General features: G+C 34.6%; 1 pseudogene; it reads left to right on the top strand.

Annotated features, from left to right (window-relative positions):
* The first annotated feature begins 9,748 nt into the window (after positions 1-9,748).
* LOC127413177 (muscarinic acetylcholine receptor M3-like) lies at positions 9,749-12,053 on the top strand (annotated as a pseudogene).
* The last annotated feature ends 443 nt before the right edge of the window (positions 12,054-12,496 follow it).

Genomic DNA, 12,496 nt, shown 5'->3' on the forward strand with positions numbered 1-12,496 from the left:
CTGTATGCAATCATCATTTGTTTGGTATAACACAATATCGGTTAAATAATAATTAATAAAGTATAATAGCAATAATAATAATAATAGTAATAATAATTATTATTATTATTATTATTATTATTATTATTTTTGTTATTAATATTATTTTAAAAGTACATTTGTAAAACTGCATTTATTATTATATTTAGGCCCTATTATTATTATTCACTAGCCAAATAAATTAAGGCTTTAAGTATCTCAAAATTATAGACAACGTTTTTTTTTATATAATAATTATTATTTTTTTAGAGAAAACAAAAAACTTTTTAATAGGAGGATTTTAAACGACAACGACAACAAAAACAACAAAAATACTAATTTTAACTGAGTTTATTCTCGTCGTGGCTTACAAAATGTTTTGTAAACACATTTACGCATGCTTAACCAAAGGTGATTTTGGGTTTATGTGTTATAATTTTCTACGATTTATTTCCACACACAAAAAAATAAATAAAATAAAATAAAAAATAATATAATGTCATTATTCAACATAAAACAATTAAATAGAATAGTTCTGAAGTATAGTTCTGAAATAACAATATTTAATAGCCCCGTGTTTATATATATATATATATATATATATATATATATATATATATATATATATATATATATATATATATATATACTTTATGGCCAAAAGTTTGTGGACATCCCCTTCTAATTAAAGAATTTGGTTACTCCATTAAATCCAGTAAAGAAAAATCCTAATGTTTCTTTATGTAATGGCTTGGGCTTTGTGTGCTTCCAAATTTGTAGCAACTGTTTGGGGATAGCCCTTTTCTGTTCCAGAATGACAATGCCCCTGTGAACAAAGTGAGGTCAATAAAGAAATGGTTTACTGTGTCTGGCGTGGAAGAAATTGACTGGCTTGCACAAAGCCCAGACCTGAAACCCACTGATCACTTTTGGGGTGAACTGGAACAGCAACTGTAAGTCAAGCCCCATTGACCAACATCAGTTCCAGACCTCACTGATAGCCTTGTGTCTGAATGAGAGCAAATCCCTGCTGCCATGTTACTACATACAGTATAGTGGAAAGCCTTCCCAAAAGAGTGGAAGCTATTATTAGAGCAAAGGGGGAAATTGATGCCCATTGAATAATTGATGCAAAGGTTTTGAAATCAAATGTTCATCAAGCACATTTATGGTACATATGGTGTCCACAAACTTTTGGTCATATAGTGTAAATATATATATATATATATATATATATATATATATATATATATATATATATATATATATATATATATATATATATATATAGTGGAGTAATAGGCTATTTAACATTTTACTTGGATAGGTAAATATTTGCGCTACAAACGTCAATAATTAAATAACTGATTTAATAACCATTTGAAGTTATAAAAATATATCAGCTGAACTAATTGACCGATCTTGTGAATTGATTTGACGGGTTTTCAGAGTTGACCCATAAATTAGCATGCTTCTGGTGGGACGTTTGTCGTCATTGTGATGACTGATTATCCAATTACGTGCAGTTTTTAAGATACAGGCCTATATTAAAATTTAATTTCACATCCACTATTCGGGAACTTCTCGTTTACTTTGTTTATAGCCATACATCCTCACAATACCATTTTATAGATATCTAAATGACTTTTGTACCCACAAGAGTTTGTCACCCTTGATTGACAACACAAAAGGGCTGTGCTAAGTGTGTTGAATTGCACAATTTGCTTGACATAGAGAGAGACTTGTATGGAAGAGGGAAGGAGATCTAGATTTGCTTTCTTAAAATAAGTAATAGTTTGTCCTTGGGCATCTCTCTGGCCTCTCCACACATATCAGTAAACATCTACCACTGAGCTAGCTTACAGATAAAATATATGCATTGCATTAACACAATAGAGTGATTAGTTACTGTGGAAATGAATATAATTTCACGGGACCCTGAGAGGGAGAAAGGTCACACAGTTACAATAGTGGTCCACTCTTCAGAGGCGTTGAAAAGAACAAGTCAGATAACATGGATGCACATCTCTAAAAATAACAGACCTTGTCCTCCAGCCACAATGGAAGGCGAAAAACAGAGAGAGGGAGAGAGGGAGAGAAAGAGACCAGGGATGGAATAATCAGCTTTTCCGGGTCTTATCTGAGGAAAGACAGGGTTGCATGCCTCTTTATCAGTAGTGCTCTGATTATGGCCATAGCTTTTCTGAGCTTTTCCCTCTGTGATACTCCAGTTCTCTCCTGCCCAGCTAAACAGCTGCTGGTTCATCGCTCCTCAGGATGTGACTTTAACTCACCTAAATTGCCTGTCATACAGTAGGTGTCCATGTGACAGCATCCAGTGTCTAGCCTGGGTTCAGCTAGAGGCAATTGGGAACTGGTAAATTGGCAGACTACTTTAGCAGCAACAGCAAGGGTTATATACTCAGACCTGAATTAAACCTTAAAATCTTAATTTAAATGTAAAGACTTTTTTGATGTCACTATTTACTTTACTTACCATTTAACAAAACCAAATCTACAAACAACAGCATTCTGATCCAGAAGAACCATGTTTTATAATTGGATCCTGCCTTTATCACTAATTAAAAGCATAAAACTTAAAAGTTACAATGTTGGTCAAACAGGCTTTTTCAGTCTTTTGAGGAGAAATAAACATCTGTTTACACTTAGAAACATTTAGAGATTTTATTGATAGTTAGGGTTAGGTTACTACTACAGTATTTTTAATATGTCTGCTGGAATAAAATAGACTTGTGTTTTGATTCTTTATAATTTAACACATTTTACTTATGCAATAATGTTATCATAAATATCTGAAATGTTAGTGAATTGAAAAAAGATAAAAATAACTCAAGTAATGTCAGAATGATAACACATGTCTGCAGAAGTATCTCAAAACAGAAACTTCTGAACAGAAATGCCACCAAGTGCATGCTGACTTATATTCTTTTCTATTAATTGTAGAAGAATCAACAGTCTCATAAAAAGAAGATGTTATAAGGTGCAGTTCTCTTCTATATTGAACAATGTTGACATTTATCTGTCATTACTGTCAGATGAAATTTGTTCAAAATCCTATTTTCCTATATATTCTATACTCAAAAGAAAAGGAAGAGTCTTTTCTTCACAATGTACAAAATTGTATAGCCAGGAAGAGAGCAAGAGCCAGAAAAATAACAACTTTTGGGCCGGTTTCTAATTTAATAATTACTAACCTATTGGGTCATTGTTAAATACTTCCATACAATAGATGAACATTTCAAACATCTTCTCTATTCTTTATAACCCAATAAACTAATTGAGTAGAATTCAGTCTATATTCATAGTATTACTATTATGACATGCCTTCAATGAAAAATATAGGTGTCTTTATATGTATATATTCATAGGCCTGCACAGTATAATTCATTGAATAAGTTTTCCTTTCAGATGAATCTCTTTGACTGGGATTCTGTTATTTGATTTGCCTGTCATTGTTTAGTTATTCAATTATTCAACTAAAATGTGAAAATAAACAATTATATATAATATTTGGTTGTATATTTTACTTTAAATTTCAAAAATACATGACTAAGAATGATATCAGATGTATTTTATACATTCTGGATGACACCTTGGATACGTTTACCCTAGGGGGGCTTCTTGCCCCAGGTGGGGGGTCATCTTGCCCCAGTGGTGGTCATAATTTTTTATTTTGTGCTATGTCAACAAAATTATCAAATGTTTTTATTTATTTCCCTTGATAATATGTTGGATGATGCATCATCATCCTGTACATGCTAAACGTTTATCTATATATGTTACAATTTAAAAGTAAATGAACATTGTTCTTAAGGGGGGCATCTTACCCCATCTTACCCTATATATATATATATATATATATATATATATATATATATATATATATAGTTTATAATACAATAATGTATAACAATTATAATACGTTATCATTATAATTGCGCCTATTACACATACACATGGTTCAAGCCAAACTAAGGATACAATTAGTTCCTTTTATTTATGTGATTACAAATGTTATTTAACCCTTGTATTCACTTCGTTTATGCTTTACCTTAAAGTATTGGGGGTCAACAGACTAAAAGTGTGACTGTGGGGGGGGGGGGGTTATTTACCTTATTTACCTCAAAATTAGTAAACAATGCCATTAATTTGCATATAAAATAAGGAATTTTTATGTTAAATTCTCTTCAGTGAAGATCTACAATCCTCAGTTATATTTTTGGAGACTATGCCATGTGTTAGGGGCAGATTTCTGCCATCTCCTGGTAAGAAAAAAACATTTTTTTAAGTAAAATTAAGTTAAATAACAATATATAACCAGCAGGTGGCTGCAGAGGTCCATTCATATGTCTGGTTGTGGTAAACTGATTTGTTTTTAGTTCTTAAACAAGTTATGCATTTGGATATATATTTAGACATTATAAAAGACATTAAAGATAGTATGTTTGTCAAATTTTAGCTTTTTATTTATTTTATTTAGGTGTTTTGAAGTGTCTGTTTTCCAATGATGCCCCATAAATGATTACATACTATGGTACTACAAAGACAAGACTTAGAGTAAGATTTTAGTCACCTGTTATTTATTTCAAACATCCCAGTTGAATAATTTATCAAGTTAATAAGAAGAAATAAATAAAACATGTCAAGCCAAGAGCAATAAACAGAAATGAACAGAAATGAATTGTGGTGGATTTATTGATAATATATATATTGATTTTATATATATATATATATATATATATATATATATATATATATATATATATATATATATATATATATATATATATATATATATACATGTGTGTGTGTGTGTGTGTGTGTGTGTCGTCTTTCCCATTCATTTCCAATGTTGTGGAAAACACAATGCAAGGTACTTTTTTTTTTTTCACTCCACCACACCAACAGAATCCAGCCCAGTATTTTGTGTGAGTGTATAGATAGGTAATGTCAGCAAAGTCACGAAATCTCATGCCACTGATGAAGGAAACCATGTTTTTTTAAAGAAGCAAAGTTCAAAAGGGGTCATTTTTGACCCCAATACCATACAAGCGTTAAGTAAAGATTTATATATTAATACAAGTTTATATAAGTACTATTTTTCATATTAATTCCAAACTGTAAATTTGTAAATATCAATCAAAATCATATTCATAAAATCATATTAATTACATAATCATTACTCATATTAATGATAGAAGAGAAACATGTGATGTTCTGTTGTCCTGGTATAAAATAAACATTTTGTTTGTTTTTATGTGTATTGCTTCTGTCTTAAGGATGATAACAACGATATCTGAGGCAGCGTCATGTTTTACCGAGATTATTTTAATATCTATGCTTTCTGTCACATTGTATTTGGACTCAGGATCATTAAAGCAGTTGTCTCAATCGGGAGCATCTGCTGTTATTATGTTCTGTTTGTGTTTCATGAAGTTACAAGTGAAACGCATGTAAACTTTAAAGCTTTTTTCTCAGGGTTTTTACTTGATATTAATTTGATATGTGAGTGAAACAATATGTGTTGAATTCTAGCAAACTCTCCGATGAGCACAATGATGTGTCTGTATGTTTGACAGTATGGTGTACAGTAAATAATCATATTTCATAAGTTATGGAAATGGAACACTTCTAATTTGTTAGCAAATTAAAAAGCACCTGATAAGAGTTGGTTATATTGTCAGTTTGCATTGTAAAGGAAACAATACATTTATATTGTGTAAATCAGTGTTCTTCAACCATTTTCAGGCCAAGGACCCCTTGGTTGAGAGATGGAGCCGAGACCCCTGTTACTTATTGTATAAAATTGAGTGTTGCATTTTATGCCTATAAAAACGTGTGTGGTAGGCTAACATATTATTGAATGTACAGTACATACTTCATGATGTTTACATTGCAAAGACATAAAAATAATCAATTAATGCTGCCCTGCTGAAAAGACCAGCTAAAACCAGCATAAGCTGGTTGGCTGGTTTTAGCTGGTTGCCCAGCCTGGTCATAGCTGGTAATGCTGGTCAGGCTGGATTTGGAGGAGTTTTGAACACTTTTTTTTTTAGCTGGTCAGGCTTGTCTTAGCTGACCTTAAAACTACAGTGCTTTAACACTGTGTCAACCAACCCCACAAGCTGTGCCATTTGACCATTAATTGACAAAAGTCAGTAAATATTTGCTGACATTGAATATGTGTTTTTTTTTGTTGTTGTTTTTTTTACCTCAGAACTTAAGTTTTTATTTGCACCTACTTGGGACATCTTAACGTTTGTGCCACCAGAGAAATTCAACAAAGTGTGAAAAGTGTGCCAACCAACCCCGGACTCCCCTACTGCCTAATATCTCCTTCTGTGTTCCACGGAAGAAAGTAAGCCATACAGATTAGGAACTAAATAAAGGTGAGTAAATGATGACTGAATTTTCATTTTTGGGTGAACTATTCCTCTGCACATATCACTCTAATTTCATAGGTGTTGACGGTTTGAAGTGTAAAGTGCTTATGGCCAAATTTCATATTAAACTTTTTATCGCAGTCTTAAAATGCTTGCATATCCTAAAATATTAATGAGAATGTGTATGTCTGGAAAGATACAAAATCGGATACATTCTGGAAGGGATTTGGGAACTTTGTTTTGAAAGTTAGGAGTGGCAGTAGTTGTCCAGCTTCAGAGTTAATCTTTGTATTGTTCAGGATATGAACATTTCCTGCACTATAGGTGTGGTGGGGAGTTCAGAGACACTTGAAAAGCAATACTGAGATGATTAAACAATTCTAGGTAAGCATTCATTTTATAAGGCATTTTGTGGAGCTATGTATTACAGAAATGTGCTGTATAAATACAATCCCTGAAATTTAGAAAGGACTTGCTTAATTTTATTTTTGATTAAATGAGGGTTGGTTGGCTTGATATGAATTGCCATCAAAATTGCCAATTTTGTTACCCTAGATGTAATCTGTATTTCAGTTGCTGATTTAATGGCAATGACAAACCATTTTGTTCTTGAGACAATGACACGATGTATTTCCTCTTTTGCTAAATTAATAAGAGATGCACATCTTTATATTCATGTTTTTACCTTGGACTAGACTGAATTGTGGAATGAAGGACTATTAATTGATAAATGTTAACAATTATCAATTGTTGCAATAAGTTACCTGTTTATTGAGTGGCTTTGAAAAGTTTAAAATGTATTAATCAGAATTATCTTCTAGCGCATAATCGGGCTTACATTTTCTTTAATTTATACGAAACTGGTGATACTTGACTGGTGGCTTCTAAGTCCACATTTACAGAATTTGGAAAATAATTAGTGAAATAATTCTGGAAGTTATATATTAATAGTAATCAATATAATAATAATAAATTATTGAATTTTGAGAAACAGTGTAGGCACAGGATGGGCTACTTTGACTTTCAGCACTACTTGTTTTGTTGACCTCTACATAATTCTTTGAATGATGATTTTTCGTAATTTTCGGCAAACTATGTGTTTACTCATAGTATTTCTCAGTACTTACTTGTACTCAAGTGAATTATTTCTTCAGTAGCAGTACTTTTACTTAAGTAAAAAAAAAAAAAAAATCAGTACTCTTTCCACCACTGGGTATACCTGCACATAATCTTCGGTTATAACCACCACCATCCCATTAAAAATAATGACTGTTGTAATTATATTTCCATATAAACTTACAAATGTATATCAGGGTAAGTTTCTTGCTGGCATGGTGTACAGTACACTACTAAGAACTATGGTATGGTAACTTGATGTTAAATATGTATTTAAAATAATAGGTGTCATTAATGCTCCTTTTATTAGGCTACTAGGAAAATTGTTAATACTTTATTATTACTCTAATGAACTCATTCATAATATGCAATAAACTTAAGCATTTTATAGCTCATAAGAGTGTAGTAAGGTTCACAACACGTTAAATCAAATCACTTTTATTGTCACACAACCATATACACAAGTGCAATAGTGGGTGAAAGTCTTGGGTGCAGTTCCGAGCAACATAGCAGTCATGACAGTGATGAGACATATACCAATTTACAATAAACAGATTTACACATCACAATTTACATATCTATTATACACAAAATTACACACAATACGATATACAAATAATAACATACAATATACAGTATACAATACACACAATATAGAACACACATACACAATATAGAATACACATTATACAATAAAAATAGTATATATAGTATATATAAAATATACAGTAGGTTGTATTGTACTGTACTGACATTCAGGCTGTCGGTTGATAGTCAGTTGCCAGTGTGTTGTTAAGAGAGAATATAATTTAAGACAGTCCAGTGTGAGATATTAAGATTAATAAAGTGCAGTGCTGATGTATATTGATCATGAGAGATCAAGAGTTCAAAAGTCTGATTGCTTGGAGGAAGAAGCTGTCATGAAGTCGGCTAGTGCGGGTCCTGATGCTGCGATACCGTCTGCCTGATGGTAGCAGTGAGAACAGCCCATGGCTCGGGTGGCTGCAGTCTCTGATGAACCTTGGAGCTTTTTGCACACACCGCCTGGTATATATGTCCTGGAGGGAGGGAAGCTCACCTCCGATGATGTGTCGGCAGTTCGCACCACCCTTTGCAGTGCTTTGCGGTTGTGGGCGGTGCTATTGCCGTACCAGGCAGTGATGCAGCCAGTTAGGATGCTCTCTACAGTGCAGGTGTAGAACCGTGTGAGGATGTGGCGGTTCATTCCAAACTTCCTCAGCCGTCTCAGGAAGAAGAGGCGCTGATGAGCCTTCTTCACAACGGCCTCAGTGTGGACGGACAATGTGAGTTCCTCAGTGATGTGGACACCCAGGAACTTGAAGCTGCTGACTCTCTCCACCGGTGCTCCATTGATGGTGATTGGACTGTGTTCTTTATCTCTTCTCCTGAAGCCCACCACAAGCTCCTTTGTCTTACTGACGTTGAGGGAGAGGTTGTGCTCTTGACACCAGCGTGTCAGAGTGTGCACCTCCTCGTTATCTTGTATTACCATGTATAGCCTACATAAAAATTAATGGTTATTTGTTTTATTTGTGTACTATTATGTGCTTTTCTGTGTATAGCGGAACTGTTTTCCTACTTAGAAATATAAATTGAAATTAATTGATATCATGAGAAAAAGGCACCACTGACAGTAGTAAAAGGCAAAAAAAAAAAAAAAAAAAAAGCATCAAAAACTAGCAGGGGTGAAATAACACAGTATTTTCACAAAGTTTAATTGCATTAGTTAAACTGAAATGTATATACTGTATATAGATAGATAGATAGATAGATAGATATAGATATATAGATATAGATATATAGATATATATACATACACACACACACACACACACACACACAATTCACTCAACGGTGCTGTGGCATCGCGTTAGTAGACTGAAAATGTTCCAGGTCAAAAGCCTACTCATTGTTCTGGCCATATGTAGCATCACTTATTTCAGGTGGGCTTACGCAAAATCCTAAGAAAGATAGGTGGGCATATGGCATATGCCTGCGTATGCCCTAGACTAGGCTACACTACTGGTTATAACTATACAAAGTATGAATCAAAGGCATGTATTAACCGAAATGTCTTATTTGCCTACAGAGATGAATCAAACATCAAGAATCCTCAAAAATTGCAAATCCTATGTCCGGCTTTATAAGGACAAAGATAATCTCACTTTTTCTGCAGTCTTCAGTTCATGATGAACATCTCACTCACTCTGAACCTCTCCAGCTCAACAAATGGGACAGATGTGCTTTTTTCTGGTCCTATCACTTGGAAAGTAGCCATGATCACTCTTGCAACTGTCCCACTCTCCCTCATCACCATTATAAGCAACATCTTGGTCATCATCTCTTTCCAGATCAACCCACACCTTAGGAGAGTGAGTAACTACTTCCTCTTGAGCCTGGCCGTTTGGACGCCATTTCAATGAACCTCTACACTACATACATCCTGATTGTCCGATAGACTTTAGGTAACCTAGCCTGTGACATCTGGTTGGCTGTGGACTATGTGGCCAGCAATGCCTCTGTTATGAACATGCTGGCCATCAGCGTTGACTGCTACCTCTCTGTCATGCGACCTCTGACCTAACCGGCCACTAGAACCCACAGAAGGGCAGCAGTACTGATTGCCCTGGCACGGGGCATCTCGTTTGATGTGCTACCAGCAGTAAAAACAGTGATATGTAAAGTTAAAACATGGATAGCACATGTAGGGAGGCACAGGAAAACCTGTCGGTATGTACTACAACAGCATGAAATGTGTTTAAAACCTAGGTAGCACATCTTGTCAGGCAGATAATACCTATCAGGATGTGCTACCAGCATAACTATGAGATAGTGTGATATGGTGTGAGGCTGTACTAAGCCCTAACCCTACCCCAAACCCCAACCCCAAAAACTATACAAATATAGCATTGGTAGCACATCCTGATAGGTAGCATATATTTTCAGGACACAGGCTATTTTGTTCTGGCAGTACATAGTGGGTGAAAGAACTGTTCCAGAAGGTCAGTGCTCAGTACAGTTCCTATCTGAGCTTGTGATCACATTTGGAACAGATATTGCTGCATTTTATGATGTCACTGCCTTAAATGTCAGAAAGATAAAACCAATATTATTGAAGGGAGATACGTCACAGCACAACAAGGTTGAGCAGAAAGTGCAAGAACAAAGACAAATTCTGCATTCTCTCAGACAATGCAAACAAAAAAACAAAAAAAAAAGTACATGGACATTTTAAATTCAATAAACAATTTACATTTATTTATTCTATAAAACCCATTAAAATGTAATGGTGATAAAAGGGGACATGCACATTACTGATAATCTGATGGAAAAACACATTTATGTTTTACTTTGCATTACACACTAAAGACAGTTAAATCTATCAAATAAGGTGTCCAAGTTTAATATCCTATTTAAGGGATAGTTCACCCAAAAAAGAAAATTCTCTCATCATTTACTAACCTTTATGCCATTCCAGACTTTCTTTCTTCTGCTGAACACAAATGAAGCTTTTTAGAAAATGATTTCAGCTCTGTAGGTCCATTCAATGCAAGTGAATGGTGGCCAGAACTTTGAAGTTCCAAAAAGCATATAAAGGCAGCATAAAAGTAATCCACACAACTCCAGTGGTTAAATCCATATAGTCAGAAGTGATACGATAGGTGTGGGAGAGAAACAGTTCAATATTCAAGTAATGTTATACTATACATTTTCCTCCCCATCCAGTATTTGGCAATATGTGCAAAAAATGTGAATCGCCAAAAACTTTCTTTCAAAAAAAAGAAAGTGAAAGTGGAGATTTATAGTAAAAAATACTTAAATATTGATCTGTTTCTAACCCAAACTTATCATATCGCTTCTGAAGATATGGATTTAACCACTGGAGTCATATGGATTACTTTTATGCTGCCTTTATGTGCTTTTTGGACCTTTAAAGTTCTGGCCTCCATTCAGATGCATTTTATGGACCTATAGAGCTGAGATATTTTTCTAAAAATCTTTGTTTTCAGCTGAATAAAGAAAGTCATAAACATCTGGGATGGCATGAGGTAAGTAAATGATGAGAGAATTTATAGTTTTGGGTGAACTGTCCTTTTAATTATATCAGTTAGTCATAGGGACACACATAGCACACACATGGCATTGTTTCGTGAGAATGACCCTAAAATCATTTTAAATGAAGTGAACTGCTAATAGTAATAAAACAAAAACACAAATTTTTATTTTGATCAAATAAGCAATATTTTGGTTTGTAATGAGATTCCTGTCTCTCAGAGTTCTTGTCGTAGCAATTCTAGCAGTGTTGAAGATGTCAGACTACAGACAGAGCAGAACCCACAGAGGCAGAAGAGACTGAGGAAAATCTGTCCCGATGACCCACTGAACAGCGTCGTGGTGGAAGAAACAAAGGAAGAGGGACAAGACACCCAGCTCACATACTACGTACAGCCCTCCACAAATGGACGCAGACCACAGTTCTCAAAGAACAGATAAGGGCAACAAGTACATTCCACTTGTTCGAATGGATAAGATTTCAGTCATTAACCTTCATGTTGACCCTGATGCCACCATGAGGAACTCACAATTAGGCAGCCAACATTCACTTAACCTGCCTATTATTCCTTTAACTACACAACCCATTGCACGGAAAACCCGAATGATGTGCCTAATCAGGGAGAAGAAAGCAGCCCGGACCCTCAGTGCCATTCTTCTGACTTTCATTGTAACATGGACACCCTACAACATCATGGTCCTGGTGTCCACTTTCTTTGAGCACTGTGTATTCTTTGATACTGGCTCTGTTATGTGAACAGCACAGTCAACCCTGTCTGCTATGCTCTTTGCAACAAGCACTTCCGGGTTACATTCAAGGCACTGCTGCTCTATAGGTGGAAAGATCAAAGAAGGGGATCAGATGGACCCCAGCAGGAAGTGGC

This window comes from Myxocyprinus asiaticus, chromosome 22 (genome assembly GCF_019703515.2).
Source record: "Myxocyprinus asiaticus isolate MX2 ecotype Aquarium Trade chromosome 22, UBuf_Myxa_2, whole genome shotgun sequence".
NCBI classification, from domain to species: Eukaryota; Metazoa; Chordata; class Actinopteri; order Cypriniformes; family Catostomidae; genus Myxocyprinus; species Myxocyprinus asiaticus.